The 15,742-nt window shown below is 41.7% G+C and overlaps 1 long non-coding RNA gene and 1 other non-coding gene across 2 annotated transcripts; both read left to right on the forward strand.

Annotated features, from left to right (window-relative positions):
* The first annotated feature begins 12,371 nt into the window (after positions 1 to 12,371).
* Mir155hg (Mir155 host gene (non-protein coding)) lies at positions 12,372 to 14,594 on the forward strand. Its single transcript, NR_132106.1, has 2 exons — positions 12,372 to 12,442; positions 13,402 to 14,594. It is a non-coding gene; the product is annotated as a Mir155 host gene (non-protein coding) (long non-coding RNA).
* Positions 13,489 to 13,553, forward strand: Mir155 (microRNA 155). Its single transcript, NR_029565.1, has one exon. It is a non-coding gene; the product is annotated as a microRNA 155 (primary transcript).
* Positions 14,595 to 15,742: the final 1,148 nt, after the last annotated feature.

Raw genomic sequence — 15,742 nt, forward strand, 5'->3', positions numbered from 1 at the left:
AGGCTGGCAAGGGGAAGTCTGTACAAGGCCTCCATACCTGGTGTATACACCGCATCTCCTCAGGTCACCTTCACCTTCCTCCTGTGTCTCCTTCTGCACCCGCCATGTTCTTTTTATAAGGACATCAGGTATAGTGGATGCAGAGCACACCCTACTCCAATGATCTAATTTTAATAGATTATACCATTAAGACCTTATTTCCAAATAGGATCACATTCTCAAGTATGCACACACTAGGGCTTCAACATGGATGGGGTTTTGCCCACAGCCTTGGCTATCGTTTGGAACAGATACTCTGTATTAATCAAGATGAGTTCATTAATCATTTTATCCTAGTATTGGCATAACAATATCTATGTACTGAGCCACTGAAATTAAAAAAAAAATCTTGATTTTTTTTTTTTTTTTTGAAGAATACAAAGCCCAAGATCAGGGTCCAGCAAGTATGGTTTCTGGAGACGACTTGCTCCCTGGGTTATAAGCAACCACCGTGTCATTCAGGCGCCATGTTCTTTGTAGAGAGGGAGAAGAAGGAACAGGAACGAGAGAGAAATGAATCTGATGTCCCCTCCTCCTATGAGGTCATCAGCTCCATCTGTCTACTTTTAGGGCCTTATTTAACCTTTGTCAGCTACTTGAGGGCCCCACATTTAACAAGAGTAACTGTGTGGTAGGAAGAAAACCTTCAGGGTTCCCATTTTAGGATTAGACAGTTCTGCTCATAATCACCCCATTATCATCCTCACGACAGAGGAGGATACTGAAATGTGGAGAGAAGAACTCCCAATTAACATAACCAGAATCAGCATGAAATCTTAGCAGAGTGGACACCAGAAGTCCATTTCTGTGTCCACGAATCTGACAGTTCCCATTAGGGAAGGACATGAAGGGTGGGATTGTGGTCCTGAGAGATGGGGGCGGGGGGGTGGGGGGTGGAGGGGGGGGTGGAGCTGAGAGCTAGAAACTTTGCTTCTATTACACCAAGTGATATGAGCTTGCTACCTGACAGATGAAAAGCAGGTTTTCCTAGTCTAACGTGCAGGAGAAGAGGGGATTTTTGACAGGCCTCACTGGTCTCTCTACCCAGCAAAAGCTATAGACTGCCTGGGTAGGGTCTGTTCTTTCTTTGTGAATACCCAGGCCAGTTGTTTGTGCTGGGTTCCCAGATACTACAGGGATCTAAAGAGGTTAGAGTAGACAGCTAGCCCACCTAGGCTAGAGCTGGATTTTGCTCTCAGCTTGCTCAACCTCTACAAGCTAATGGAAATTGTTTTCTTAATCTCTCTGTATCTCATTTTCTGCCTCCCGGAATGTCCACAAACACATATGTGGAGTTTTAGGGGAAGGCCTGACTTATGTCGAAGGCTTTATAAATATGCGTTATAACCAACATGGTCACTCTTTGAATTATACAAGAGGGAAATTTTATGCCTTGAAATGAGAGGTTCTTAAAAACGTTTGCAAGTTCCTTAACCAACCCGGGCAGTCTGTAATATTGCTGTAATTTCCAGCTCCTCACTCATTCAGGAGACTAGAGACTAAGAGTCTCACATCCATTCTACATGAAATGCTCTAACACATCTTCTGACCTTGAGGTGGAAGGTCCAGGAGTTGGACACTCGGCCTGGAATGCAGAGTGACCTGCCTTATCTTAAAAACAAAACAAAACAAACAAACAAAAAAAAACTAATGGGACCCATGATGGTGAACTTCGCATAACATATCCTGCCTATCAGGTATTTACATTTACGATTCATAACAGTTATGAAATAGCAGCGAAATAATTTTATGGTTGGGGGTCATCACAACAGAAGGAACTGTATTAAAGGGTCGCAGCATTAGGAAGGTTGAGAACCAGTGCTCTAAACTGCATGGAGGCTCCCGAAGGCATTTCTCCTGCCGGTTTGCAGTGTAACCTTGCTAGGATGGTCTTTTCTCCGTACTCTGGTGTTCCTAAAGAAAAATGCCTCCGTTAGGTAGAGTGAAGGTGGAGGAGAGAGTAAAGAAGAAAGTCCGGAGGGAAGCAAAGAGCAGAATGTAAAGCTGGGGAGGTCAAAATTAAAGCACACCACAGTTGTTTGTCTTTAGGATGCCCACGTGTAAACGCAGGTCCCCACAAGGGCAAGTACTTTCTCAGACCTGTTGCTCATTCCGAATCACTGGCGGGGTCTGCAAGGGTCAAGGGGAAGAGGGCGGCGAGCAGGATGCCCTGAAGCCCTCCTGTCTGTCCTGGTGAGGCTGGGGAAGCCTTCCAGCCTGGTCCCTCGGCCGCCCTGGGGGTGTGTAGACTCCCGGCCACCCTGCTGCCAAAAGTTTGCAACTTCCCCTGCGGGCAGGCGGGCGGCCCGGCGGCGGCATTCGACTGCGTTTCCTTTAAGAATAAAGCACCGCGCGGCGGGTCAGGAAAGTCCACGGCGCGGGTGGGAGAAAACCCGCGCCGTGACCCCGGAGGAAGGGAAAGGGGAGCACCCGGTTCTCGCAGCGCTGGACTTTTTTTGTTGTTTGTTTTCTTTTGTTTTGGACTTTTCCTTTAAAAAGAAAAAAAGAAAGAAAAGTTTTTCGAGCCGGAGGTTCCAAGAACCGGCGGGAGGGGGGCGCGGCGGGGGCTTTTGCAGCCGGCGCTGGTCGGTTATGAGTCACGAGCGGGCTATAAAAGGGTCGCCGGTGCGCAGCGCCGGCTTCCTGTACGCGGCCGCCGCCGCGGGCGCCTGGGAACACGGAGCGAGGGCAGCCGCGGCCCGGGACAGGGACGCAGGTAGGCGCGCGCTCCGAGGACGCGGGGTGCGGGTGCGGGCGGGGTTTCAGCGGGGGCCAGAGGCGCACGTGGCCGGGGACCTGGGCGACCTGGGCGGTCAGGGCTCCGGGTGATCGGATGGGGAGAGGGAGTCCTGATGGAGGGGGGCTGTGCGGTGCCCTTGGGGAAACAGAGTTAGGCACCTGTGACATGGCCCGCATGGGTGTGAAATGGGGGATCAGAAGGGACCGGCTTCAGTTCATAAATAATCCAAACTAATCTAACCAAGTTAGGTTCCCGTGGTTTTTAACGGAAGAATGAAGCCTGGCTAACCCTTGAGCTTCTGTGCCTGTTTGCTCCCTTCGTGCCAAGGTGAGATTTTTTTCCTGAGGCACTTGAGTTGTCTGTTGGGTTTTTGTTGTTGTTGTTGTTGTTGTTTGTTTTGTTTTTTGCTTTTTTTTTTCTCAGAAATCTCCTAGGAGCGTAGGTCACTTTTTTGTTGTTTTGTTGTTTTGTTTGTTTGTTTGTTTCAGCTTTCAGGAATGGACCCGATCTATTAGGGTTTGTACCATCTAAATCAGAGGGATTAGGGTAATTAATAACGCAACCTACTTTGTAAATGCCAAAGCTGACAGGAAAGTCCAGATTATATTAAAAACTGGGAAGCAGGGGTCCCAGACAGGTGAAGTTACCACTCCAACACCACACAGCAGAACTAGGACAAGCTGGGCTCTGAAGAACCCAGTGGCACCTGAGGATAATCGTAATTTACTTTTACATTTTGTGTCGAATGGAGAATGTGAAGCGTGCACACCATGTATGTATTCCTAAACGAAATTACTGCTTACTGCCTCAGCTTGCCTCTTCAGAAGTACCTAATCTTGTCTTTGACTTTGGCATAGTGTATATATAATCTAAGTATCAATACAGCCAATCTTATAATGATCATAGGATTTGTCTTTTAAAGTAGATTTGTGTACAGTACCTCGTTGCTTGTGAAGGGACAATAATATAGTGCTATTGTAAGTGAACGAACGGTATTATAGGCTACTTAGTTCTCAGAGCAATGCCCAGTCTACCATCTAAGTGGGGAAGGGATGACAGGAAATGGCAGGATAGGTGGTATTACCTCGATTTTGACAGTGGGGACTCAGAATCTGAATTTTCTGTAGTTAGGTCACAGATTCCTTAGATCCGAGTAGGGTGTGAGATGGGTCATGTGGGGGTCGGGAGGCAGGCAGCCAGCTATTGATTCTTAGTTAGGCTCAGTTTCATGGTAGCTTGTTGCCAAGGGACCAGAGCACATTTTAAGTACTTCAGCAGCAAGGGCTGCTCCTCAAGGGGATTATAATAAATGAGTTTCCTTGCAGAGTGGGGTCAGCTGGCCATGGCCACAGGACCCAGCTTCCTGACCACACAGGTTAGAAGAGAGAACTATCAGCCCAGAGTGACACTCCTAGGAGATACCAGACAGAACACTGGCGCTTGCCCAGATACCTACTAGAGGTTTAGCTTGAATGAGTTGCAACTGTAATTTGATCTTTATATTTATAGACTGATCTTTACTCCTTACAAAGTCCCTAAGTGCCACGTTCTCTTTCTGGGGTGGCTCTCCTCACATGCTGACGCGTGAGACAAGGCAGAGGGCTTGACACCAGAGATGCAGATGGTACAGACTGGCACAGCCCCACCCTCATGGGAAGACGAAAGAGAGGCTAACGGGACACTGATAAGCAATTTGATATGATTCCAATTCTGGTGGCTTTACACCTAAACTAATTAAGAGCACGCTGAGATTTCTGATGTTCTTTACTCTGCCTGTATCGGTGAGATGAATCTGTGACTTTTGTCTTCTCATCTCCGCCAACTCGTCCTCTAAATAAGAAGTCTATTTTTAAAAGACTTACAAAGGTTTTAGCCTCTGGAGTTTTCTTATGAGTTTTCTGTGTTATAATTAAGATCGCAGGGTCAACTTAAAGAAGTAAATAGAGTCATAGTTCTTAAGGTCACTTTCTGTACATTGGTGGGATTCTAAAGGAAGCTGTACAGGCTTTTTCCAGGGGCTATAAAAGGGGAATAGAGAGTTCCACACACAATTCTGCACTTCACATCAGCAGGTCAGAGACTCCAGTGGTGCTCAGCCATGCTCCTTAGGAGGACTAAAGAGCTTGGGTGGGGCAAAGGGGCTTGTGGATTCTTCACTGTGACTAGGCTAGTCAAGATGTCCTGACTCTGGTTTTTTTTTTTTTTTTTTTTTTTTGAGTCCTGAGCTATTGCTTAGCTGAGGCTATTTAGTTTCATAGCTTGATTGTTTGGTCATTGACTCTCAAGAGCCTGAGACTACAAATGTTCTTAGACCTGCCTGTCGGCAACAGTCCCGGGTCTCACCTCCACTGTGTCTCAGATAAGTGGCTGGGAGTGAGTTGCTTCCTAAATCTCTTAAAGTGAGAACATTCTACAATCCCACAGAGACCGTCAAACAGACGTCTGCAGCGCCTAAGACACAGCTAGCCTTAGTGCATTCGTATCCTATATGTCCAAAGAAAGTCCTAGCGGGCACTCCTGGAAGCCATGATTGAGTGCATCTTTGTCTTTTCCTAGATCTTCTGGGCTCCAAACCAGCACATATTTCCTGAAAGTGTATAGAATAAGAAAACATGAAACACTTTCAAAGAAAATGATATAAATCCAAAAGCCTGTTTTTAATCCCCCTTTTATTCTCAATACACTGGCTACAACCTCCACATGGAACATGAGTACATATATATGAGAATACATATACATATATTATAGATAAAAAGCACAATATACAAACACATACGTCCTTTCTTGCTAAGACTTTTAAGGAAAGCAATGCTTTTAATTTGGTTTCTGCTCTATAATTCTCACCTGTAATGAAACCCTGAAGGCCTGTCAGTCAGTGTCTTTGAACTTACAGTATCCAAGATCTCAAACAAAACCACCTCCAAAGAACACATATAGCACATCATATGTCAGAACCATCAGAGTCCTTACATTGCCAAGGCTCTTGGCCATGGGAAGAACACCTGATTCCTAAAATTAACCACCCTTGAACACAGTGACACACTCACCAGAAAATGAGTCTTAGCATCCAGTCAGTGGCTGTAGCTTAACACAGATGGGAACTCTGTGTGCTAGCCCAGAGAAACAGTGAGCCATGCAAAGATACAGGGTTAAGACACTGGCAGAGAAGCCGTGTGAAGAATATCGAACCATTCGTTGACTTAATGAAACTGGGACCTTTGCCATTTCTCCCTAAATAAGGAGGTACTGTAAAAGGTTTGTTTCCCGGGTGTCTTAACCCAGAGATGTGGTCCTGTCTTTGCCTGTGCATCTTTAGGTAGGCTGAGAGAGGCTAGGAGCATGTGATCTGCTGTGGATGATTGTCCAGGTGCACATCACAGCACCATCCCTCCTCACCCACTGTTAGATCAGCTGCCTGTGATCATGTTCCTGTGTATCCATGGCTGGTGCCCATCCCTTGTGAGGAGTAGAACGTTGGGATCAGTGCTTGCCACACAGGCACGCATGCCTGCTTGCTAACATTATATACTCATGCATTAGCTCATTCATTTCAACAAACCCATTTGGAAAGCAAGATGCAAATGCAGCCTGAGGGTGTAAAGAATATAGGCACGAAGAGATCTCTCAAAATTCTTTACATGGTAAAGAATTTACTAACTGTGAAGGTTTTTAACAAATGGAAAATTCATTCGTCTCCTTAACCAAATGAAAAACTAATAAAACAGTTAAGGAAACTTTTTCTTGGGCAACATTTTGACCTTTTGGCAACTACTTTATAACTACAGAAATCAAGAAAAGCCAAAATATACTTTGTCTTCTACAAGCTTTCGTGTCACCTATAGCTAGTGTAAGGATTCCACTGTCCAGTAGTCAGTAGATCTGCAGAGTACCCTTAAAGTGGAAGACTTAAAGGTCTCCAAGGTCTCCAGTTATAGCTCAGTGGTAAGATGCTTAGCTAGCAAGCATGAACCACGGGGTCCCCAGCTCCACACAAGACAAAACAGCCATGTTAACATGTGATTGATGCTCAGATAGCTGGTGTGATATTAGCAGGGCAGCTGATGTCCTTTGGGCCCTGGCGATGGTTTCTGCTGGTTCTCTCCAGCTTTACTCTATAATGGCTTTACTCTCTGGATGGAGACCTAAGTACAGAATCCTCTAGATGGGTTGATTTCTCATCTGGAATGACAGCAGGTCTATTACTAGGGTTCCACACTACAAGGTTCTACCTCACTAATTCAAGAACAGGTCTATCACTTAAATCCCCTTGATGTGTTCCAGTGGCACTGTGCATGGCGAAATGCCTTTAAAGAGTACCTCATCGTGTTTATTGTGGAGCATTAACTGAGTGCCCTGGAACGATCGCTGAGATCCAGTTTCTTCCGTCATATACACACAGGGTTAATAGAAGAAAAACCAAACACTAATTACCATGCAATGTGACCAGGGCTCTGATAGAGAGAGGGTCAAGAGAGAATGAGCCACCTGGGGAAAGGCAGGATGGTCGTATCAAGATAAAAGAAAAGCCCATCCCCTGGGCGTGTCCTTGAGACTGTAGAAAACAGCAAGGTGGAAGGGGCCACACTTGAGCCTGTGGAGTAGAGAAGCTTACTGTCTGAGTGAGTGAGGTCTCACACAGACATCCTGAGCACCAACAGCCATCATCCTCATTTGGTTTGTTATAGCATGGGTAGAATGCTCTAGTGGATATGAAGTAAATGGTATGGACTTTGCCTTGTAATTCAGAGCAATCGCCTGTGTGTGTCCCACACAAATTAAGTTCTACAAGACAAAAGCAAATTCTCCTATCCTAGATCCTAACATAATTCTTACTACATGAATTCTTGCATACCCAGAGCCATTGTCATATATGGGAAGAGGAAAAAATACAAAGTGCTGCTTATCAGAGTGTTTGAAACATATGGCAATAACTAATAGCACATACATTTCAATGGGGGAGTTTTATTAAAATTAATTGTTGACAAATAATACGCGTGATCCTAAGTAGACAGAGGAAGTTCATGAGAAGGTGACCTTAAAGAGTGATGATACTACAGAATTAGTAACTGCCATACATTTCCTTTTCCCCAAAGATGAAGGGAAAAAATAGAGGTTATCAAAAAAATAAAAATTAAAAGAAGAAAAATCTTACTTTTTAAGAAAAATCTTATTAAAATCTTACTGTTGTGGCATTACAGAGTTTGCCCAGACATGGCAAGACTTTGCATAAATAGGAAATAAGAAGGACTAAAGCAGTGGGCCTCATCTCATCAATGCACTCTCCCCTCCTGTTCCCTGTTTTTCCTGTCATGTTTTTCCCCATGTCTGTTTCATAGTGCCTTAGCAGAGCTTTGGGCCTGCACTAAGCCCATGAGGTCACTGAAGTAAGGAAGTTGGTTCCTCCCTGTGATGCAGTGAAGTGGGGAGAAAGCTGAACTCAGGCTAGCTCCACTCCACGTTATCTGCTTGCACTCTCCACACCCAGACTCTGGAGGGAAAGATCCTAACCTGTTTTTTCCACATCCTTATCTGATATTAATCATAACCCATGATGGAGCTATTGGGAAGGCTACTTCAGTTCCACGGGTCATTTTATAAAAATATTCTAGCTATAAAATGGGGAAAAACAGAATCATCTTCTAATATTCTTTCTCTTTTTGCATTCATAATTAGATGGTCTCTCAATATATTTCCATAGTGATCCCAATATAGTATAGTGCCATTCTTCTGAGAAGATTCAAAAGCATGCCGTATTTTTTTGCTTGCATGTATTAATTTTATTGGAAATTTTTCATAATACATAAGAGTATGTTGTATATAAGCTGTTCTGTGTCCTTGTGGCTCCTTTCAATAAGGAACTCTTAATAAAAATTTTAGGCATTTTCAATAAAGAGGTCTCAGCTAGAAATAAGAGCAGAGAAGGAATTAAGGGCTTTATGAAAGAAAATATTATGGTGTAAAGAATTAATAACTCCCCCAGAAATGGCTTATATAAAGATTTTTCTTAAATGTAAAAGAAATATGAAATGTAATGTCACCTGATTCAGGATACAGATTATTATCATAAAGCAACTGTTTTGTTTGTTTTAGAAATTAAAATTTGTATTTTCTTCATTAATTTATTCACTTTATATCCCAATCACAGCCTCCCTCCCTCCCCTCCCCCCATTACTCCCTCCTCTTCTCCTCAGAGAAGGGAAAGCCCCCCATCCTATGAGTACCATCCCACCCTGGCACATCAAATCGCATCAGAACTAAGTGCGTCCTTGCCTGCTGAGAGCAGACAAGGCAGCCCGCCTAGGAGAAGTAGATTCCAAGGCAGAGTCGGAGACAAGAAGACTTATTGATCCTGTAGAAGATGTCAGAAGCAGGTCACACCAAACATCTTTCTCAACACGTGGAGCTCGTGTGTTCAAGACGAATTAGCATACTACTCATTCCTTCTCCCTTATCCTTAAAGTCAGATACTGAGAGGGGAGACAGAATAGAAAAGGTCTACAGAAAACATGCAGTAACCTTCATGTGGCCCTGCTTTAGAAAAGCAGAAACTGAAATCGCCCTCGAGGCAAAGGATAAGTCTTTACACGAAGCACTATTGAGATACGTTTTAATGATGCTGTATAAAACAGAGGTTAAAGTGACAGAAAACAACCAAAGCTTGGTTAAAACCACTCAAACCGCTCCATCTGTGACTATTTTGTGTTGGATGTAAAATGACTGGAGATGCTCAGTCACTTTTGTCCAAGTCTTTCTTCATCCAATTAAAAGCTGTCTACCAAGACCTGGGTCCTTTCTCCTCCGCCTCTGTTCTGCACAATGACTAGCTAACTAACCGATTAAGTGCAAATTAACTGAGGACTTAAACCCCACCCCACCCCTCCTTCCTCATTGCACTGTAGGAACTTCCACCCTGAAGCCTGTCTCACCCTGGAGGAATTGGTTCTGATGGTCAGAGACTCCGGACTGAGAACAGAAGCCAGGCTAGAGCAGATGAAGAACTTTAGGAGCTATAAGAAAGGGCATGGTGTTCACAGTCATCTTCAACTTTCATCTTAGGTCAAAAGGCAACCAAAGCCTTGTTAACTATGACTCGTGCAGAGCTTCCCCGTGTCTTCATGTTTTACTCGGCTGCTTTAACCTTCGCTCCCTACTTCCCTGGTCTAGTCCAGAACATAGCTTTAGAAACGCAGGTTCAGGGTAAATTCTGGTGGGAAATCCAGATGATTTGTAAATGCAATGATATGCAATTGATTTTAGTAATCCACATAGGATTCAACTATGAATTCTATCTCTATTAGTATGTTTTTCAAGTTAATAGATGATAGAGATAGATAGATAGATAGATAGATAGATAGATAGATAGATAGATAGATAGATACATAGATAGATACATAGATAGATAGATACATAGATACATAGATACATAGATACATAGATACATAGATACATAGATAGATACATAGATACATAGATAGATACATAGATACAGATAGATAGATAGATAGATAGATAGATAGATAGATAGATAGATAGACAGACACATAGACACATAGATACATAGATTGTTAGATGATAAATTAGATAAACTCATCTGAATTAAACCATTTTAATTGTCCAAAATATGACCTTCTTTTCACCTAGTGGCTTTAAAACTAGAATTTGTGTTACTCTATCAATACACAATCATGCTTTTCCAAAGAAGTGGATATTCATTCACTTCAGAACCTCAAAGGAACAGTTTCCAAAAATTTGTATATGTCAAAGTGAATAGCTAGGGCTGTCCCACATGGTATTGGTGAAAAATACAACCACTGGCTTCCTATAAAGAAAATATTTCATCATGCAGTTTCTTTGATAACTCTCGAATGGTTGGTGCTAAGAATAAGCCAGACAAAAAAATAAGCACATAGATATATACACATGTATATACATATATATATAATTGTAGGAGGATCTAATTCATGATTTTCTTGCTTGTTTGCTTGTACGTATGTTTGTTTGAAATACAGTCTCTCCCTATATAAACCAGAGTAGCCTGGAACTCCCAGAAACCTTACTGCCTCTGCTTTTTGAGTGCTAAGATTAAGGGTGTGTGCCACCACACTTGGCCTACAACTCATGATTTTAACATAAAGTGAGACCCTCATAAAACAAATGGAGTCATTTGAGAGAAAAGGTGGGAATGAATGCAGATGTCTTTGATAACTCAATCAGAAACTTAAAACTGGTTACAGTGGCAAAGTTTGTTTGTATGTATGTATATGTGTGTGTATGTATGTATGTATGTATGTATGTATGTATGTATGTATGTATGTATATGTGTGTATGTATGTATGTATGTATGTATGTATGTATGTAGATATATGTGTGTATATGTATATGATGAAAGTTGAAGATGAGTATGAATATGATGCCCTTTCTTACAGCTCCAAAAGTTCATCTACCCTACTCTGTATGTGTGTGTCTGTGTGTGTGTGTTATATGTGTGAGATACATGTGTGTGTGTGTGTTACCACAAAAAAATTACTAAAAATAAAAAGATCCAGTATAGGACATATTCTTCTCTGAGTACCTTAGCTGATAACATTTTCCCTGGCAAATCAGCAAGACTAGACAGATTGTGACATTCTATGCCTCCCTTATACCTCAAAATATTATCCTGAAGAAAAGTCTAATTATATTCTCCTGGAATGTCCTTAGGTTTAGGCTATACCACAGAGAAATGGTGATATGCCACATAGTGAATGGGACCTGGACTTACGATTTGTCTGAACTAAATATAGTGCTTAAGGTTGGTCGAGATTTTTACCTAAGGTCAAAAGAGTTGATTGCAATAGCAATTCCTAACATTATATTTTATTATTTATTGAGACGGGGTCCAATATAGCCCAAGCTGACCCCAGAGGTGATAAGTAATTGGGAACAGCCCTGAGCTCATGATCCTCCTAAGTCCATCTCTCAAGTCCTGAGATCAAAGGCTGCACCAGTGTCCATGTATGTGGTACTTGGGAATCAAACCTAGGCTTTTCATGTAGATAGATGATAGATAGATAGATAGATAGATAGATAGATAGATAGATAGATAGATAGATAGATAGGTGTGTATGTGTGCACACATGTATGTATATATGTAATATACATATATATGTATATATGGCTATACATATATATGTATATATGGCTATATATATATAGCCAGATGTGGTGGTATATGGCTATAATTCCAGAATTTGGGAGACTGAAGTGTAAGGTCATGAGTTCAAGGCCAGCCTAGGTTATATAGGGCAACCTTGGCTACCTATACTAAATATATTCTTGGTAATACCTTTATTCAGATGGTATCTTTAAAGGATAGAAACAGAACTTATAGATAAGTTATTTACTTAAATTGGAATGGGGTTATGTAGGCACTCATGCACACATGCACAGTTGCATATATTCTCCCTAATGGGTCAATAATATGGCATGAAGTAGAACACTAGAATCTTAATAGATTTACTGAGGACTTACTGAGTTCAATGCACTATGAAGAGAAAAGGTATTATTACAGTCTTTCTTTTGGCTGAAATAAAATCCAAGATTGAAACTGTGTAATTCACAGACTTTCCTCATGAAACCAGCTCATCTGAGAAAACAGCAAAGTTTAAAAAAGAAATACTATCAGTAAGTATGATATATTTCCTTGGTTTGGAAATTTCCAAGCCACGATATTCTGCCCTGTCAAAATATATTCACTGGGGAATTTTTAACTTGATGCATTTCTTTTGAACTTAATCACATTTCTACATCTAGCTGGTTTCATTATTAAAGAAAAGAAAAGGTGGTTCCCCTCTGGTCCTAAAGGGAACCACAGACTTGAGTGATGCTTGAACTTCTAGGTTCGCGTACAGTAACACTGAAACCAGAAACTTGTGGGAGAAATGTCACTTTATCTGAGAGAGTAAAATCCAACTCTAACAGGAAACAGCAAATTCATCTTTTTTCTTTTTCTAAACCACTCTGCTGGAGACAAGTCCCTTGAGTCAGAGCTCTTTAAGGCGCACTTCCTTTACATGGGTCAAACTGAAGCCACCGGTTTGTGAGTCCCCAAAGGAATCACTGGAGGACAACAGGAGCATTTTCAGATACCTTTCAGGGCAGACCTGCCCTGGCTGTACCCCCTATCTTGAAGAAAAAGAAAAACGAATAAGGTGAAAATCGCAACTACTATTTATAGAATCAAAATGGGTTCATCCATTGAGTTTTAACTTTCAAAAATCATAAAGTACCATCCTAAATATCTGAGATTTCTTGAATTGCCTAGTGACCTGTGGGATGTACGTCAGAATATTACCCAGAACTGAAGTTGTGTCCTTTGAACTTCAGCATTGTAGAACTATGAACCGTGGCTGTGTTAAAAATGATACATGTATTCAAATATTTCCACAGAATTTAAAGTTTGATTTTATAATTAGTTTTTAAATTGCAAACCTTACAAAAATTTTCCAAAATTTACTTAGAAGCATTTCAGAGCTCTTTTCTTTCAAAGCTGAAGTCTACCTTGCCTTCAGATTCATAATCGTTCACTCTACTTTATAACTAACTGTGTGCGTACACACAACTATTTCTTTTTCTCTTTGCAGGTGCTGCAAACCAGGAAGGGGAAGTGTGTGGTTTAAGTTGCATATCCCTTATCCTCTGGCTGCTGGAGGCTTGCTGAAGGCTGTATGCTGTTAATGCTAATTGTGATAGGGGTTTTGGCCTCTGACTGACTCCTACCTGTTAGCATTAACAGGACACAAGGCCTGTTACTAGCACTCACATGGAACAAATGGCCACCGTGGGAGGATGACAAGTCCAAGAGTCACCCTGCTGGATGAACGTAGATGTCAGACTCTATCATTTAATGTGCTAGTCATAACCTGGTTACTAGGATAGTCCACTGTAAGTGTTACGATAAATGTCATTTAAAAGATAGATCAGCAGTATCCTAAACAACATCTCAACTTCAAGCCCACATGTTTATTTTTTATCTTGAATGGAAAGTGAAACTTGTATCATTTTTATTTCAAAATTATGTTCATAACCATCTTCAATGATTCAACCAGAATACAAAATGAATGCACTAAAAAGGACATTTCTATATTTCTGTAGTTAAAATTCAGGACGGCCATTCTCGACTGACATCTAGGATTGTCTGGAATACCTCTTGTAAGACTTGGAATTGGCATTTTTTCCACATTACAATGTATTAGTCAACTTTGATTTAAAATTTGTAACTCTTGTGTTTTAGTGTAAGGAAAAATTTAGGGTTAGTGTTAGAGTTTAGGGCTAGGTAAGGAAAAACTGAGTCAACACTGAATGATTTTTTTAAAATCTATGAGCCAGCTGTTGGTAGTTTACTCCTTTAATCCCAGCACTCGGGAGGCAGAGACAGGCAGATGGCTGAGTCGAAGGCCAACCTGGTCTACAGAGTGAGCTCCAGGACAGCCTTAGCTACACAGAAAAATGCCTTATCAAAAAATTAAGAAAATAAGATGAAGTATTAAAAAGTGACATGACAAATCATTCCTGAGGGCTACCTATATATTCCTCACACGGTATAAATATTTAATTTAATTAATATTTAATTTCAAATATTCACATTTGAAATGAAACCCAAATCTGGGTTCAAGCTTACTGCTTTAGCTGCACAGTAAAGCTGTGTAGTAAGGAGACCCACGTTTCCTACGCATTTCTTCATGAATGCGGATGAAACTTTACAAGGTTGGTGTGCAGCTCACTGGAGATGAACAACTCTTTGTAAGGTAATAAAATCCCACAGTGATGTCTTAAAGCCAATCCAAAACTCACCCCGTTGCCTGACATAGGTAATAATTTGATATACAGAAGTTTAATGTTTGAATTCCTATGCAATTTTTCTCCACAGTGATATCACTGACGAACACATAGACAGCTGGACTTGTTATATTTAATTTATACCTGTTCTTTTTTTTTTTTTTTAAAGACTTTTTATTTATGTATATATATGTATATATATATTTATGTATATATGTAAGTACACTGTAGCTGTCTTCAGACACACCAGAAGAGGGAGTCAGATCTTGTTACGGATGGTTGTGAGCCACCATGTGGTTGCTGGGATTTGAACTCTGGACCTTCGGAAGAGCAGTCGGGTGCTCTTACCCACTGAGCCATCTCACCAGCCCTAATTTATACCTGTTCTGATAGTTCTCCTGAATATCTTGTCATTGTCTTCCCTATAGCCAAATAAATGTCTTTGAGTCTTTAGTTGGCTTAGAATACTTTTTGTTTGTGATGACCCTTTCTTTTGCAAAGTACAGACTGTGATTTCAGAAGACACACAAAAAAGACAACAATGGAATAAGTCACAAGGACAGTGAGAGGAATGCCCCTGCCTGCCATGACACAGACAGGGCACGCCACCCCCACTGCCCCACTGCCTTCTGCCGAGTACGCTGCCGACATAAATTCCTCCTCTCAACCCTTGGATGGAGCTTCAGGAGTCCTTGTACCGAGTCTCAATTCTTCAAAATCCTTTTTGCTGCCTACAACCACAAAGTCACAGAAAGCTAGGAACCCGCTGCGTTCTCTACATTACCCTCCAGCAGTTCCAATCAAAAGCTCTGAAATCATAAAGCACTGTAACACCTACTGCATGCTTAGGCAAATCACTTGCTCCATGTCTGTTTCTCCATCAGTGTGTGTATCTCTGTGATGTAATTTTATTAAGGCTTAGATGAAATACCACAAGAGGGAACACACTTTCTACCAGCATTTAAGTGATGAATACATACAAACCTTGAAACATGTATAAGTCCATAATCTAAATCGACGCAGCAGGCGTCCCTGGAACACGCCACCTCCTCAGCTATCATCCCACCCTAACCACCCACACAACCCAGACGTGGCCAGCAGGCTGGGTCTTCCCGGATGCCCAACTCTACTAGCTGACCTCTTGGC

This window comes from Mus musculus, chromosome 16 (genome assembly GCF_000001635.26).
Source record: "Mus musculus strain C57BL/6J chromosome 16, GRCm38.p6 C57BL/6J".
Classification (NCBI taxonomy): domain Eukaryota; kingdom Metazoa; phylum Chordata; class Mammalia; order Rodentia; family Muridae; genus Mus; species Mus musculus.